This window comes from Dermacentor albipictus, chromosome 4, assembly GCF_038994185.2.
Source record: "Dermacentor albipictus isolate Rhodes 1998 colony chromosome 4, USDA_Dalb.pri_finalv2, whole genome shotgun sequence".
Taxonomy (NCBI): domain Eukaryota; kingdom Metazoa; phylum Arthropoda; class Arachnida; order Ixodida; family Ixodidae; genus Dermacentor; species Dermacentor albipictus.
Genome location: NC_091824.1, coordinates 150,269,697 through 150,286,227, shown reverse-complemented (window position 1 = coordinate 150,286,227; position 16,531 = coordinate 150,269,697). Strand labels below are relative to the sequence as shown.

The 16,531-nt window shown below is 42.8% G+C and overlaps 1 long non-coding RNA gene across 1 annotated transcript; it reads left to right on the top strand.

The window, feature by feature from the left end:
* The first annotated feature begins 5,621 nt into the window (after window positions 1-5,621).
* On the top strand, window positions 5,622-13,800 carry LOC135909795 (uncharacterized). The gene is made up of 3 exons (XR_010566801.1): window positions 5,622-5,985; window positions 8,934-9,078; window positions 13,512-13,800. It is a non-coding gene; the product is annotated as an uncharacterized lncRNA (long non-coding RNA).
* Window positions 13,801-16,531: the final 2,731 nt, after the last annotated feature.

Genomic DNA, 16,531 nt, shown 5'->3' with positions numbered 1-16,531 from the left:
ACGTGACGCAACTCTTCGTTCTACTGACAAGTTAGCGCCATCCGAGGGGAGGTGCCAAAAAAGATTGTGGGTGTTCAGTTCTTTTTTACTAACATTCTTAGTTTTGTTCTCAATGAAAACAAATTCTGTGCTGTTATTAACCACTGTAATGATGACATTATTGTACTCAAAGAAATGTGTCTAAATAGCAAAATAACAAACCCCGAACTGTCTGAATATGAGAACCAATAGATTGTTAACCGAAGTGACTGAACAGGTAGAATTGATGGTGGCGTTCTGTTCGTTAAGAAAGAATCTAATATGTTTTTTTCTATGCCCATTAGTACTAATTTAGAGCTAATTTGGTGTTGCCGAAGTATAATTTAAAAAATAATGCTATGTGTATGCTATCAATCCCAATAAAGTGGCTTATCCTTTTGCGATGACTTATATGGTAGTTTAAATGAAATTACGATGAGTTTCTCTGGAGCTGTAATTAGGCTCTTAAGCGATTTGAATGTTCCTAACATTGAGACACATAGATTTGCTTATCTTTACGGGTGAGCGCTTTTCACCGCCTAACAAATGTTATCGCTCAGCACGGGGCGCGGCCGCATATATCAGAGGTTCCTAGAAGGTTATCGATGGTTCTGTTTGTCACCGAAGCTTCTGTAATCTGATTGCATGTGCGATGTGAATTGTGTAGAACTTTCTGGAAAACACATGGGCGCCATTGATTACTCTGGAACCTCCCATGTCTCGTGTATAAAAGGCGACGCGCTTGACAGGCAGATCAGCTTTTTGACGATCACTGACCATGTTCGCCACTATTGCTGTGCTTTTAGTGCAACTTGCTTTTGTGGGTGCAAGTTCGCCCAGTGAAACGTTACTTTTGTCATTCACAGTTCTACAGCTGTATTATTCACCGTCACTACTGCGTGACAAATTGTTTGGTCACATGCCAACCCTTCTCCTAATCCTTCGTTGGCCCAGGCCACCGAGAAAGTGACCGAGGCCAATCGGTTCACTTCGATTTGCTCAGACTTCAGCGTATGACACACCGTCAGACTTCCAACACGTTTAGCACAGAACGCATCATAACTCCTGGACCTCACTGTAACGTTGTCGGCCGGTGACTTTTCTGCAGTGACGCACATGTCCGGACTGAGCGATCTTATCTTGCATTTTGCAACTACACAAGAAAAAACACGACGAAAAAAAGCTAACTATCAAGCCATCAACAGTGAACTCTGCATATTTCTAGACACTTTTGTACCACTTAATCTGCAATGCTCCGTGAAAACTAACTGGTTCGTTTTCGAAAATAAAATTATTGAGCTAATCACCCAAACACGTCCCCCTTCGAGCCTTCTACGCTAGCATTAAAAGGTCATAGTATACCACATGTTTGGACAAATTATCGAAGCATAAAATAGTTTATTCTGCACAGCGAAGCTTTCTGCAAAACTGACACATTGCGTAGCATATAATTACGCTGAAAACTCATACCTTAGGGCCCTAACGTCTCCCCACTTTTATTTCCTCAATTGTACACTTCATAATTTATTAAAGGCTAATGCAAAACTGTTTGGGAAACTGCACGAGGAAATAGCCATACGACTGGAATGTAATTGCTGACAAGTTTGGGGGAACTAGTAGTTGCCCTATTGTGTTCTACTGTGCTGAACAATACCTTCGATGAGTAATTCTCATCACCCGAGATCCCTAATCCGATGCCTGGGATGAGTTATACTAACTACCATTTAATGGATACCGTAATTGTCAAATCAACCGGTATCAAAGCCACAATAAAGAACTTAGAACCTAAAGCATCATGTGGGGTAGACGAAATCAATACTAAGTTCTTACAAAACGCAGTGGAGTACTGTTCAGTCATACTAGAAAGTATTTACTCGCAATCTTACAACTCTGGCATCTTACTATATGATTGGAAAGCTGGCAAAGTAAACTCTATTCCCAAAACTGGACCAACCCATGATTCACAGAACTACAAGCCTATTTCATTCAGATCAGTACCATGCGAAGTTATGGAACATATAATGTACGCGCATCTACTTACCTTTTTTGAAGATAACGACCTCTTCACACTTGTGCAGCGCGGATTCTCTAAATATTTCTTCTATGACACTCTGCTCACCTTCTTATTTGCCTACATGTCAATTTAGATTCTGTTTCTTTAACAGACTGTATATCTCTTGACTTTACTAAAGTATTGAACAAAGTAAACTATGCATTTTGTCTTCATAAATTAAGCGTTGCAAATATAGACCCTACCGTAACTACTTGGATTTTCACCTTTCTGAGATCACGTGTTCAACCTATAACGACTAATGACGCTAACTCACCTTCAGCTTCAGTTGGCTCCGGTTTCATACAGTGTTCCCTGCTCGGTCCTTTATTATTCCTAATTTATATGAATCACTTGCCCACTCACCTTTCCTCCAACATTTGTCTGTTTGCGTTGACTTCGTCTTTATATATTGCAAAACAACTAACCCCTCAGATATTCTATCAATTCAAGAGATTCTCAATAACATTAATTAGGGGTTAGTAGAGGACGCAGGGAAATAAACATTAGAGCGTAAGACTATGAGAATTTGCAGTACTACTGTCATCTGCCCCACCTATGCGTTTAATAACTTCCGACTAGAATGCGCAACATCATACCGATACTTGGGGGATTGCGTTGCCAGTAACCTATCCTGGAAAGCTCATATTGACCACATAACCTCCTAGGCCACTCATACAGTGGGATACTCCTGCTGGAAATTTTTCTAGTGCCATCATCGCTAACACTACTATTGTAGACAACTTACATTTGTTCACAGCTCGAGTAAGCATCATCAGCATGTAAACCCCGACGTATTACCCTCATACAGTTCCCAGAGGAAGTACAAGATCGCTCAGCCCGTTTCATCCTAAACAACTACCAAGGAACTGCGAGTGTTACTAACATAAACGCTCTCCTACAGCTTCCGCTGTCATCAGCCCGCAGAAAACTATGTCGCCTATGTCTTTTCTGTAAAATCAACTATCACGACTCATATTTACGTTCTATTCATGGTCAACCACCACCACACAGTTCATATCGCATTAACCACCGCGAAAAGATGAACATTCCGCACTGCAACACCGTCGGCGGTTCATTTTCCTTTCTTCCCCAAGCAAGAAAAGTTTGGAATAACTTACCCGCATCACCCACAGGCATGACTGGTACCTATACCTTCAAAAACCACACTTCAAAGTTTGATTTTGTAATTAATGTGGCGACTAACAGTCGGTTCTGCATAATAACTGCTCATCTGCCACATTTTGAAGTTATGCTTTTTGTATTAAATGATATATGTTTTTTATATGTTATGTCGTGTACTTCTGTAACGCTTGCCATGTTTTTTTTTTGTACTATTCTTACGATTTTGCATGTGATGCTTGGCATGCTCTTGTCATGTACTGAATTAACTACTAATCTAACACTTCCGGAACATTCCTGTTTCTTTTTTTATTAATAATTATTGACTTCCACGTCTTTGCCCTTGATTCCTCACTGAAAGTTTTTGCTTAGCTGTATTCTTTATCTGAGAATGAACTTTATTAAATTTTGGGTCTTTGCGTGCCATCGATGCAAATCAATCATTAATTCAGCAAATCATCGGTGCAAGAGCAAATCGATGCTGTATCACAGTGAAGACTGGCCAGTCAAGACTGGCGTTACACAGGGTAGCATCTTGGAACCCTTTCTCTTTATTTTCTGCTTAAATGACTTGGTTAATGTCGATTCTAGCACAAGATATGTTATTTATGCTGACAACACAACTTTACTACTTAAATCGAAGGATGCACAGAGCCTCACAATTACAGCAAACCTCGTTTTAAGGAAAGTACACAAATGGTCTGTTGAAAACGGCCTTCCAATTGATGCTAACAAGACTAAAGCAGTGTTGTTTCAAGCTAAAAATAAGAAAGTTACGCTAGAAACAGATTTGCTTACAGAAGGCTCGCAAATTGAAATTGCAAAAACAATAAAAACGCTTGGTGTGTTCCTCGATGACCATATGACGTGGAACACCCATTACGATTTCCTGGCTGGAAAACTGTCCCAAGTTGTAAGCGCAGTGTACTGCCTTAAATATCTTCCACGCAACATAAGAATACCAATTCACAATGCTTCATTTTTAAGTCATTTAACTTACTGCTGTCTAGTATGGGGCATGACCTCCAAAACTAATATACACTGTCTCTCTATCTTGCTGAAAAAAATAATACGCTTGGTATGTATTAAGCCCTACGACGCCCCTACTCAGCCACTGTTCAAAACACTTAGTCTACTAAGAATTAAGAATCTCTTTTAGCACCATTTGGTACTTAGATATCGAAAGAAACTCAAGCACGCTGTTAACGGTATCCTAAGTATAGCCTGTTTACATAAACATGCTGCAGTTTATGACAGAAGTGCATCTGAGGAATGGAACATTCCGCATTCCAGAACGAATTACGGCCAGCCAATTCTGCGACATACTCTTTCGACTTTACTAAACTACCTCGCCTTACAAAAAATAGATGTCCTAGCTGTCCCTATGCGGAGCTTGCAAAACAATTTCCAGTCAGAGTAATTTCGTTTGTGTTTATTGCGTTTGTCCATACGCTATGCTGTGTATGACTTTTTTTTTAGTATGTAGTGTATTGAACGTAGTGCTATGTTTAGTTTTTTTTTATCGTTTGTTAGTATTTGTTTCTTTCTCCTAAAAATTTTTTAAACTAATCTATATTGCTCTTGTTTTAAATTTATTTTTTTTCCTTGTGGACACAAACTACTTCTTTTTGTAATTATTAAAATGTATTCCCTTTTGTATACATGCATTTTTGTAAGTTGATATCTACCCTCTTGTGTAATCACATGTGAGCGCCCACTGTCTCCTGTGGCCTTTCATGGGTTTTTGGGCTTGTCAATTCGCCTGCGCGAAACTTTTACCCAGAACCCCACCATATAATTCGTTTTGTGGGAAATTAAGACATTCATAAATTCATTCATAAACCCACGATCTGATTATGTGGCATGCCGTAGTGAGGGACTCCGGAAATTTGGACCACCTGGGTTTCTTTAACGTGCAGCTAAATCTAAGTACTCGGGTGTTTTCGCATTTCGCCTGCATCGAAATGCGGCCGCTGTGGGCAGGATTAGTATCTATGATTAAGTATGTGTTATTTGCCTCTGTATCTACATTTGCTCCACTCCTCCCCCCCCCCCCTGCAATATAGAACTGTACCTTTACCCGCCGTGGTTGCTCAGTGGCTATGGTGTTGGGCTGCTGAGCACGAGGTCGCGGGATCGAATCCCGGCCACGGCGGCCGCATTTCGATGGGGGCGAAATGCGAAAACACCCGTGTACTTAGATTTAGGTGCACGTTAAAGAACCCCAGGTGGTCAAAATTTCCGGAGTCCCCCACTACGGCGTGCCTCATAATCAGAAAGTGGTTTTGGCACGTAAAACCCCATATAAAAAAAAAAGAAGAACTGTACCTTTAGAATATAAAAAAATAAATAAATACATACATAAATAAATACATAAAAAGTGCCTGAGCTGAGCGTGGAATCCAGCCGACGCTGCTCTATTTCGGGGTTGAAGTATGGACAAACCCTGGAGTCACCTTCACCTGTGCTGTTAAAGAGCTTCGTAGGCTACCACTCTAGAGTGAGCGAAAATTTTGTTCAAAATGTCCGTCGATTTCGGCGGGCTGAGGCCATCCGCACCCATGCCTAGGTGACGGCCTCGAGTCCTTGGACACGGACGACTTCCTCGGCGTGCCAGACGGCCCACAGTCGATCGGCGAGGTCGTGGCTGAGCAGGCCCGCCTCTCATCGCTCCCCGCAATTCGAGACTACACCGTTCCTCGGGACTCCTGCTGCTCGCTACCGGTGCATTCCAACAGCATGTGCTGCAGCGTCGCTCTGGCTCCGCACGCTTTACACTCGTGGGATGAATACAGGTGAGGGTAGCAGAGGCGAAAGATAGCCGGGTTGGGATACGTGTGTGTTTGCAATTGCCTCAAGGCAACCACCTGTTTCTTGTTTAGTTTGGCGTACGATGGTGGATATTTGCATCTGCTCAATCTTTGGTGCTGTGTGATGTCTTTGAAAGTGACCATGCGATCCCCCCACTCTAGAAAAAAAAATGCTAAAGCTCATCATTCTGGTCAGGACTTGTGCGTACCGCGTTATGCATTTCTGAACCAAAGTATTGAACTACGAAGACTGCTGGGACAAAGTATAAACCACAAGATCTGTAATGTCGCCGTTGATACAACTTCAGCAAGGCCACTTTTCTTGCTGGTCATGAATAATTCATTGATTTACAAGTAGCACCACAAAATTTTGCAAGATCAGCGACAAGAGAGTAAAGGTTTCTCTCTTGACTTTCGGTGGCATATTGAACTTTCCGGCTTGAATTTTGCTGGCTTTGTCGAGTGAACTTTCAACTTTGTGACAACATTTCGCGTTGTCAGGTAAGCGTCCGTGGTATTCGAATAACCCATTTTGTAAACGAAAAGAAGGTAAAAATGAAAGCTAGTGATACAAATAAATGTGACTGTAGTACTCATTCTTAGTGTACGTGTTCTATTCTGAGGCTCCTGAGATGAGAGCCACCGTGTCGCGGAGACCGTGTTACCATTTATGCTTTGTCTTAGCAATTCAGCACACCAGAGGAAGTGGAAGTTTTCGCCGATGCTTGTTTCTGGACTAGTTGGTGTGTGCAGGGTGACACAGATTCTCGTTTCACTGCACTCGTTGTTATTGAAGAAAGAAAAAAACATTTTGTCTGTCTTACGTTAGCAAAAAAAAAAGAATTTTGGAAAGAAGTATTGGCTCTAATCTTCCCGAATGCGGGACCACAGCTCAGTATTCATGAAGCCATTCGCGTGCTGGAGCCGTGTCTAAACAAGTGCGCGTCAAATTGTTATAAGGATGCATATTCGTAACGACAACTAACCGATAAAAAATAGTTGTTGCCACAGCAAGAGTTTTACTGGTCGAGGCAATAGAGATAGCGAGACGGAAAGCGAACGGCATTTATAAGAGCTCAAAGCTGAGCCATTATGTTGCATGGACGCTGTTACGCCTGATCATCCGATTTTTGACGAATAATTGCTGACAAAGGCTAAAGTTCATCATAATGGCTAGAAAAATAATACAGTAACAAATTATCGCGTGTAACCGGGCCCTAAGCCACAGTTTTCAAACGAGTACTTTATTCCTGCGTGGATTGTCCAATGTTTACGCGAAATTGTATATATTCACTCACCTGGCGTGCGCTTACGAAAAAACGTCAGCTCAATTGATCACGCCGCGACTTTCTGCCTTTGTTGCACCGAAAATAACGAAGTCCTCTCTCGCCCACCTACCTTTATCGCAAAATACTCCTTCTTTTCCAACTCCGCGGGGGGCCTTCAAAGCGGGGTTGTTTGAAATTTCATGTTCGAACAAACTTTAACATCGCTCTAATGATTACGCGTTCCAATTAATAGGTAAACACCAGGAGCTTGCATTACAGCGCTTGAAATAGTATATTCTGAGTTCTGGAATAAGAAAAAATTAATATTTTTCTAAAAATTGAAGAGTAGCTATCCATGCCCGCAGGTGGAAGTGAATAAACTGAATAAAGTAAATTGAATACCGGTCTACTGACGGGACGCACGGCCTGTTGAACACAGTAAGAATAGCTCGCTGATCGGGATGCAGATGCATAAAAATACGTTCGTACGAGCGTTTCGTATAAAGAGATGCCATCCAATCAAGATGACGTATATAATACGTATTAGTAATGACGGCCTACAATGTCTTAATGAAAAGAAAAATACTTGAGAACTTGACTTTTAGGCGATTACATTGCGACTGATTTTAAGAAGTCTCCTCTTCCCTTCATTCGGAAAACGCGTGATGACACAAGTTGCGTTTTGCCTAGTATACGCGATTGATCTGAACTTCTGTATTTTTATCTTTCTCAATGCCCCGTCCTGCTGCTCCTGTGTAGGTAACGAATTGTAAAAATTCTAGTTAACCCATTTCCTTCCTTCCTCTCTAGACCTCTGTATTCAAAAGAGAACTTCAAATGGAATTGGATTTTATAGCACATATCTAACGCGCATATGTACACAGTAAAAGCTCATGTACAAGTTCTCATTTTAAATAGAAGCTGCTAGCAACGTATGAACAAATACGTGCCTTTGATACGATGGAATTGCCTTTCTCTAAAGTACTATTACAAACATAGTTGGAAGAACAAATAAAGAAGGACCAAGACTAGCTTGCACGTGCCATACTATAGAAGCGGCCTCAGTCACCGGAGCGTCCGCACGAGGAAAAAAAAAACATGTCGCACTGGCCTTACTATTGTTTCATCGTCAGTTCATTAGGTTTCGCGTATTTTTGGTTGTTCTTATTGGGGCATATCTTGCTTGCACTGACGGCGCCAGAAATTTTTATTCCTGGTTATACGCCCTTTCACCTCTTTTATTTGAACCTGCGCTGAGAACGATATGTGTCAGTCTCTGGTGTATTTGCTTAGGCACTTTCAATGCTGTGTGTCGTCATGGAGTTTATGGTTGTGGTTGTTTTTACTACATCCTAATATTTTACGAAAGGATAGAAAGTTGGACGAGTTGGTATGGTAACATGATCTACTATTGTAGCGCGAAGTGATACGCATAGGGACTAGCACTCGTCCTGTCTGCGTTCTGTCTGCTTCTAGTCTCTGTCCGTGTCACTTCGTGCTACAACCCAAGATCTAATATTTTACGCTTATCCTTATCTAGGCAACAGCAAATAATCACAACGAAAAATAATTTATGTGGGAACAGTGCGAAACGCCAAGTTTCAATGAGATGAGAGAGCTCGACAATAATGGGTCGAGGACTCCATTTCTATTCGAATTGTGCAGGTTATTTAAAGCCAGTCAACAACATCCAGACAATAACAAGCAGACCAAGAGGAACGGGAGACAAGAAAGCAGCAGTGGAGAAACAGCAACCAGCGCAAGCGCTTGCAAACGAACCATGCTTCTTCCGAACTCAGCAGACAATGATGTGAGTCGGCCGGCGAAACCTATTTTGCAGGTAAATTGAATGGATTCGATTGCTTTTTCCTCACGGAAATTTACTCCAGTCGCTTCCACGGCTACTGCACGAAGACCTGTATATAAGAAGCTCGCATCAACGGCAAGCATTGCTTTCATTTCACGAACGGTGACTTCAAGTTAAAGTCATCGAACAATTTATATTCACAAAAGGAAAGACGCCCAGTGCACACAACGGTTTTTGTGGAGCCGGTAAACGCTTCCAATTCGGAACACTCTGTCGTATCTCCTTTCGATTGGCTTGAAATAGCGGAAGCTTCTTTACACAATGTAAAGTTGAGAAGTTGTTCTGGCCGGTTACTTGTCTTTCTAGGACCAGTGTTGCTGGGAGCACTTCTAACGAGCTGCGCGCACAGTATCATCTGCCCGCTACTCGGAGCAGTTGACGCCAATGCCGCTGCTTTGATTTCCGGCCTCGCAGAGTCTGAGTCACTCTATTAACTGAACTAAAATTGCCTTTCAAGACAGATTCCCCGATATGCCGAAATCTATTTTGAAGCTAAAATGAAATCATATTAGAAAAAAACACCGTGATCTTAGCGTTCCTTCATTCTCAAAGTGACTGGGGGCTACGTTATTCAGTGATCGTACTGCCTCGGTGAGCACGCCAAACAATTGTCGTTAATAACCATGATTACTTGAACCTAGCTGTACTTCTTTCCAGGGTTCTGTACGGATGCGGTTAAAAGCAGAGCAGCGCTTCCACTAATCCATTTCGTTAACAGTCTTTTAGATAAACTACTTTCCCTTCGTTAGCCTCCTTTTTCTGTTCGTTATTTTTTTTTTTGCGCCGGTTGACAGGTAGATTGTTACTGATGGTTCAGCGAACGAGAGGCCAGAAGTGTGGGTCAGTGCGCCTGCTCGAGCGTACGACTATTTGCGAGCACGACCGAAAGACTTTCCTTCAAGACCGCTTCAATGAGAACCAAAATAACAAACATGCACGTTTGTGTAATATCGGCAAGAAGAAATTTCTATGCTGGGTATAATCCGCGTATCTACTTTCATTAACATAGTTCTTTATATGGCTAGGGTTGAGAAAGCAGTACGTCAACCTCGATAAACACATTAGACTTACGGAACAGTTCTAAGCTTTTCTTCTTTCGTCTGACAATATTACCGTGAAAAATCAAAAGCTTTGCCGCTGCTCTTAAATTTCGTGAGCAGAGCACTGTGGCGATGTTGATGCTATGGTCTATTTTGTTAGTGAGCCACAGCGAGCTCATTCATACGAAACAATGTGATCCTTCCGACGCTAGCGTTGCTGGCATCGCCTTACTCCAGCCTGGTCGGCAAGACAAACAAAGAAAACATGGCGAGAGGGGCCATCCCAAATTAGCTGCGAGAACCTGTAGCGTCCCTCAAGTGAACGAAAGCAGACAGAAAGCAAGCACAAATGAGCAGTCGAGTCTCCTGCAGCTTTCACTCTTTGCTAATTGCAGAAGACATGTACTGGCACAAGAGAAAAAACAGCCGACACCCTGGAGGCAATTGTACAGGCGTTCTGACCATGCTATGTTTGGTCGTGTTGCTTAATTATTAAGGAAACTTGCCGGACCTTAGTGATGAACCACAAGAACAACAACTACGACAGCAAACGCAGTGTTTAAATAAGCCTAATAATGCTATTAGAAGGACACACGAGTGAATAAATAAGGCAACATGTCAATTTCACATTGTCGTGAACCTAAAGACTGCACTTGTACATATGAACGTGTAGTCATTGACAGCAAAGCGGTCAGTTGGTATTCCTAATGTGCATTCAGAAGGCACAAGACGTACAGAAACAAGTACGAACACAACATAAGCGACCGGACAAGGGCTGAGCTCCAAACTCGCTTTCAATAGGCCATCATTATTGACGGTCGAAACCCCCAACTTGTGATTGAGATAGGTGAGGCATCTCATATTTGAAAGACGAGGGGCTTTGTATTTGTATTCCGTAGGCGTCTTCTTCAGAGAAAAAATCTGCATTTATGAATATTACTTAAGAGCATCATCCGTGTTTTGTTTGCTCTGCGTATTTTTTTCCCCTCTGCTGTAGGAGTTGGCCCACGCCTTGAGTGGTGCCCTGTGGTTTGTTTATTTCGACTGCATGTAGTTATATGCGCACTCTGGACGAATTTTCATGATCGCCGTCGCGGTGATGTTCCGTATAGAGTCCAAGTGCGATATGAATGAACGGCCCACGCGCCAGCCGTACGCTGCGGATGCGAGGTCAAGCATGCGAGGGTTAGCCGAGAAAAATGTTGGCTTGATGCGCGCACTCCTATCGTGCACCCAATAGAGAAAGTCACAGGACCGCGTGCCCACTAGTGGAGGAGTGCGCGCCTTTTTGTGCGGCATAGCACATACGCGGCCCGCACGCCGTAATTTGCGGCAGGTGCCACGGTTCAGGTTGAGCAGGGTTGGTTGGTGGCTTCACACGCGCTGCCTTCCCGCGTGCATAGCGTTTGAGGTCTCGTAATCTAAGTTTCCGAGACACGGTGAAGCAAATCGCAGCACGACGTATTCCGTCTGAGCCGCCGACCTTCCTGATCACGCCAGCGTTCTGGCTGCGGGTGTTCGCGTACATCTAGGGACACGTGTGCATGTTTGTCTATGCGCGCGTTACACCTTGCGAATGTTTTCTTCTAATTATAAGCCGATGAATCCAGGAATCAGAATTCGTGGGATTGTCCAACACTTTTCTAACGCAATCAAAGCTTTGCCCTTCGTGCAAAACTGCTATCTTTTTTTCTTACTGCTGATTCTAAATGCACCTTGTAGAAGTGTTGTACCACTTATTTTTTTTTCACCCGTATTCGTGCGACAACAGTCTAAATGCCAAAAACTGGGTTTGTTGTGTCCATTCCTCCGTGCATGTATGCCATTTCTGTCATGCCAATGTCTTTGTAATCAAGTCTGCATTATTATGTCGTCATATTCACACCATCTCCTGCTCCTCAGCTTCTTTCTCATAGTATTGTAAAGAAAAGCAAAACTGTGACCACCATCGCCACTTGCGATTGAACTCATGCACTTGCGGCAATGCGCAGAGGCAAGCCGCATGACGTAAGCACTGCGATTTAACTCAGCTCCTGAATCGCAGAGGGTTGTTACTTCTGTGCACTTGCTTCAAAAGCCAGAACAGACGATGCTGTAGCGGGAAAGACAACGTTGTATGCAGGGGAAAGAAGCATTTGTTCGTGCGAAAGTTGATTATAATATGGATCCTCACCACCACGTTTCCTCTCTGCACATTGTTCCCTAAACTCCAGTCAAGACAACGAGGCTTAAATTAATCGATTACCATATTTCGTAGTTCGCTGCTTTTTAATTGGGTTCCTAGCAACGAGACACGGTATTCGCGGTCGACAACTTCTTGGCGTTCGCTTGCCAAATAATCATTCTGCTATTGTCTCTGCTTCAGCTGTTTACTCATACCTGAGTATCAATATTATCAGAAAGCTTTCAGTGAAAGTTTATAAATAGAAGTTAGAAAGGCAACTCAATCGGTGAATAAGAAAAATATCCTTAACATAACAAGAGAAGACATTCTCCATCATTGTGTGCCAGAAAAATAAATACAGGAATAGTTGCAGGGCAAGCCAATACAATTAGTTGTCTGGCAATGTCATGTAAACCCCGATATACAGTGCTTCTACTTATTGGTCGGACTCCGTACCTGACATCTGCCAATCGTTATGGATTACGTTTCCATGTTCTCACCCGCCGCCATCACTAAGTGATCAAATTATTTTTATTCTTCTACTCTAAGTATTTAGTCTTGCTTTTCGTCATAAGACGCAAACTAATTACGTTCTTTATGACCTTAAGTGAGTTGAGGCAACCCTCGACTACCAAGACTTCAGTAAATTGCCCTGTGAGTCTTGGCAGAAGACGTCAACTCGCGATGCCAACATCCGTGATGAAAATCTTTGCGCGGTAAATAAAAATGGCATGGGGAGTCGCGGAAAGATTTCTCCATATTACTTGCTCTCTCTGACCAGCGAATTAGGCTGGCTGAAATAAAAAGAGAAATACGGTCATTCTTTTAATATTTGATAATCGAAAAGAGGAATTAGGGTGAGATCAAGTCCCTTGAAAGATCTTGGAGTTAGCTGAACGGAGCAATTGTGTGCCACTTGACTTGTTGAAAAGTCAGTGTGGCTAGCTAACAAAGCGTCAGGGTTCGTATTCGCGGAGCTTGTTCAAGTAACAGCTTATTCTCATTGGCCAGCGTTAGAGATCGTGCCAGTCATGATCGCGATGGTGACGAGGCAACTTCACTTGCAATGACCAATCGCGGAGGTCATTTGCGTGAGAAAAGTTTTCTGAATATTGATTTGTTCCTCTGTGATGACTGAAGAAAAACTTTACTCGGGGTGCTTTTTTTTTCAGATTCACGAGTTGCCGGCCGTGCCCGCCGACATAAAGCTTCCTCCTAAGCAGTACAATATGGCAGCACAGAAAAGACGCCGAAAATGACAGACAATGTCATGAGCAGAAATAGACAAGCAAAGTGTTTAGCTTACTTGAAATAGAAGAATATACCTAATAGGAACGAAGTAACCCCGGGAAAGAAGCTGGAATTGGAAAAAGCTACCGGAAGAGTGTGTTTGTTGATAACACAGCTGAATGCTCTCCCTCAAAAAAAAGGTACTAGCATAAAAAATACCAGATATCACAATATACTTCAGACTTATGTTTACGCGCTGACATCTATTCTGACAGCACAAACTCCCATACGCTTGCGAAAGGAGTCCGAAAATATCATCCTAACGGCTAAGAGCAACTCATATCCGCAATTTTCTTGCCCTCGTTTTAGTTGCCGCTAGATTTACATCAAATGACATTATTATATTTAAAAGCGTCCCAACTTTAGCTTGTTGGTGTCGCTTCGTTATGGAAAAGCAGCGTGAAAAAAAAATCCCGACAAGATAAAAGGACAGGAGAGGCTCTGATATGTCCTGTCTGACAGAATATTTACGCAACATTGCTATAGTCTATCTGGGAAGTCTAGCTAAGACATTCTTGCGATAAATTTGAACGAATATTTAATGGTATAACCTGTATTGGAAACCATAATTTTATTATTCCTTTAACATATTCACGGTTGCTCAAAACGTTTGGGTTCGATTAGATGATAGCTGCTGGAAAGTTGCAATATATGTAATGGCTCTCAGTTTCTAGTGACGAACAGTTAGGCAAGCACTCGCCTAACTAAAATGAGAGGTGACCGAACGGCGTCGCTCGCTCAGTGCTTCAAATTCTCCGCCGAAAGACGCCCACGTAGTTTCCGCCATCTTCCGCGAGATGGTAGCAGGGGTAACTTGGTCCTGTTTTGGCGTTCCGCCTTATAAGCATGAAGTTACGGCCAATTCAACAGAATTGTTACGCGTTAGCCGTCATAAGGTAACTTCACGTCGTAGTTTTATATACTAGAATGGCGTTAAACGACAGAAAATAGTCACATCATTTAACTCGGACATGTAGGATGGATACGCGCACGCAATGTGTCGCCGTACACACCGTCTTTGTTGCAGTAAACTTCATATTGCTCGTGTCTTCTCTCTCTGCCCTTCACGGTGGTTTGCTGCACTGGCGTTCTGTTGCTAAGTGCGAGGTTATGGGTATATGCACCAGCCACGGAAACCTCATTCATAAAATGGGGGTTTGCGAAAGTCCTCGTGTGCCGAACACTGGGTAGACGTCAAAGAATTCATGAAGTTCTTGTACTACGAAAGCTCTCGTAGCTCCTGTTTTGCTCCTCGTCACGCCAGCGTTGTGATACGCCTATAGCAGCAGGAGTTATATCGATTGCTGCGTCATGTCAGCACGTCACACCACGCACCATTATATCACCGGCGAACTAACTAGCTCGCGCACACCGCTAAACATTGCTGTTTCTGCCAATGATTCACCCATCAGACGAAACTGACCATTTCTTTTTCTGTGTGCAGGCTATCTTCAGAAACAAGTTTCCAGTTGGTCAGATGAGTGTATTGTAAACGAATTATTTGCTATAATGTATGCGTTTCCGGTCAAATAAATGGCAGCAATTGAGGAGTACAAAAACCTGCGCGAAATGTAGAGCATGCATTGGTGAACGTCACCGCTGCGGACATTCAAACGCTGTTACTCAACTATGAAGGAATATGTTGTGGTTGTTGGTACTCCTGCCATTGAATTATTGCCAGCGCTGCTGGTATATTGATGAAATGAGCCGCATTTTGAGCTATTTCAGCACGCAATGACATCAGACGGAATAAATAAATTACTCGAGTCGCTTCAGGTGAAAGCGGTTGTTCACATAGGCAAAGAAATCAAGAGTGCAAGTGGCAATAAATGTTCTGCTTTACAGTGTCAGTTAGGTTTTGGTAGTACGTCGATTGTCCTACAATGGAAAATGTTAGTTTCTAGTGACGAACAGTTTACACGCACGTAATTTCGAAGGTTATGGTTATGGACATACTTTTTTCTTTCTGCGCTAAATCAGAAATTGCACTACCTTCGTCCTCAATGTAACCATGCAGCAGCCGTTGGGAGCGCCACGTTTTTCAATTTGACTTCGTGCGCAAGCCAGTTAAGTACAAGCTCATGTTTCTCTTGAACTCACTATTCTGGAAATTGAACCAGTCATGCAAACTGTTGATAGCAGACGAGATGGTGCATTGCTAGTTCACCCAATTTTGTTGCAACAATCGGTTTATGACAAAAATGACGTGATGGTACGTACAAGTTCTGTGCATGTATGAATATTGTAGTTTGTTGGTAAGTGCCTCTAACACTCTAAATGACTCTCATTCGACGAGCTTACTTTAGGGATACGCATTCTGGCCAAGAAAGTTGCATAGACTGTCACTACTATGATTCTACCACGCAGCGATACCAGGATAAAAAAAAATGGGATTCTTGCGCGGTAAAACCACGATCTGATTGTGAGGCACGCCTTAGGTGAGGACTACGCATTATATTTACCAACTTGGGTTCTTTAACGCACACATAAATCTAAGTACACGGGTGTTTTGCATTTCACTTCTATTGAAATGCGGCCATTGTGGTCGGGATTTTATACCGCGACCTCCGTACTTAGCAGAGAAACAGCAAAACCACTAGGCAACGACGGTGGGTGATACCAGGATACAGATTCTTGCGATCACAAGGGAGAGTACCTTTCCCATTCCTATGTGTGAATTCGTCTTAAAGGCTTAACTAACCCCAGCAGATGGCAGGGCTTGCCCGCCGCTTCACGCTTCAACTTGATCTGCGAGGGGCACGAGAAGCGAAGCTGTCGTACTGTACTCGTACAACGGGAACTCGTGCGGTACTGCGCACTACATTCTAAAGAAATGGGTAACATAATACAGCGGAATTGAATAGACTGTTGTTCACTGGAAGGCCAATCTTATTTACGCAGT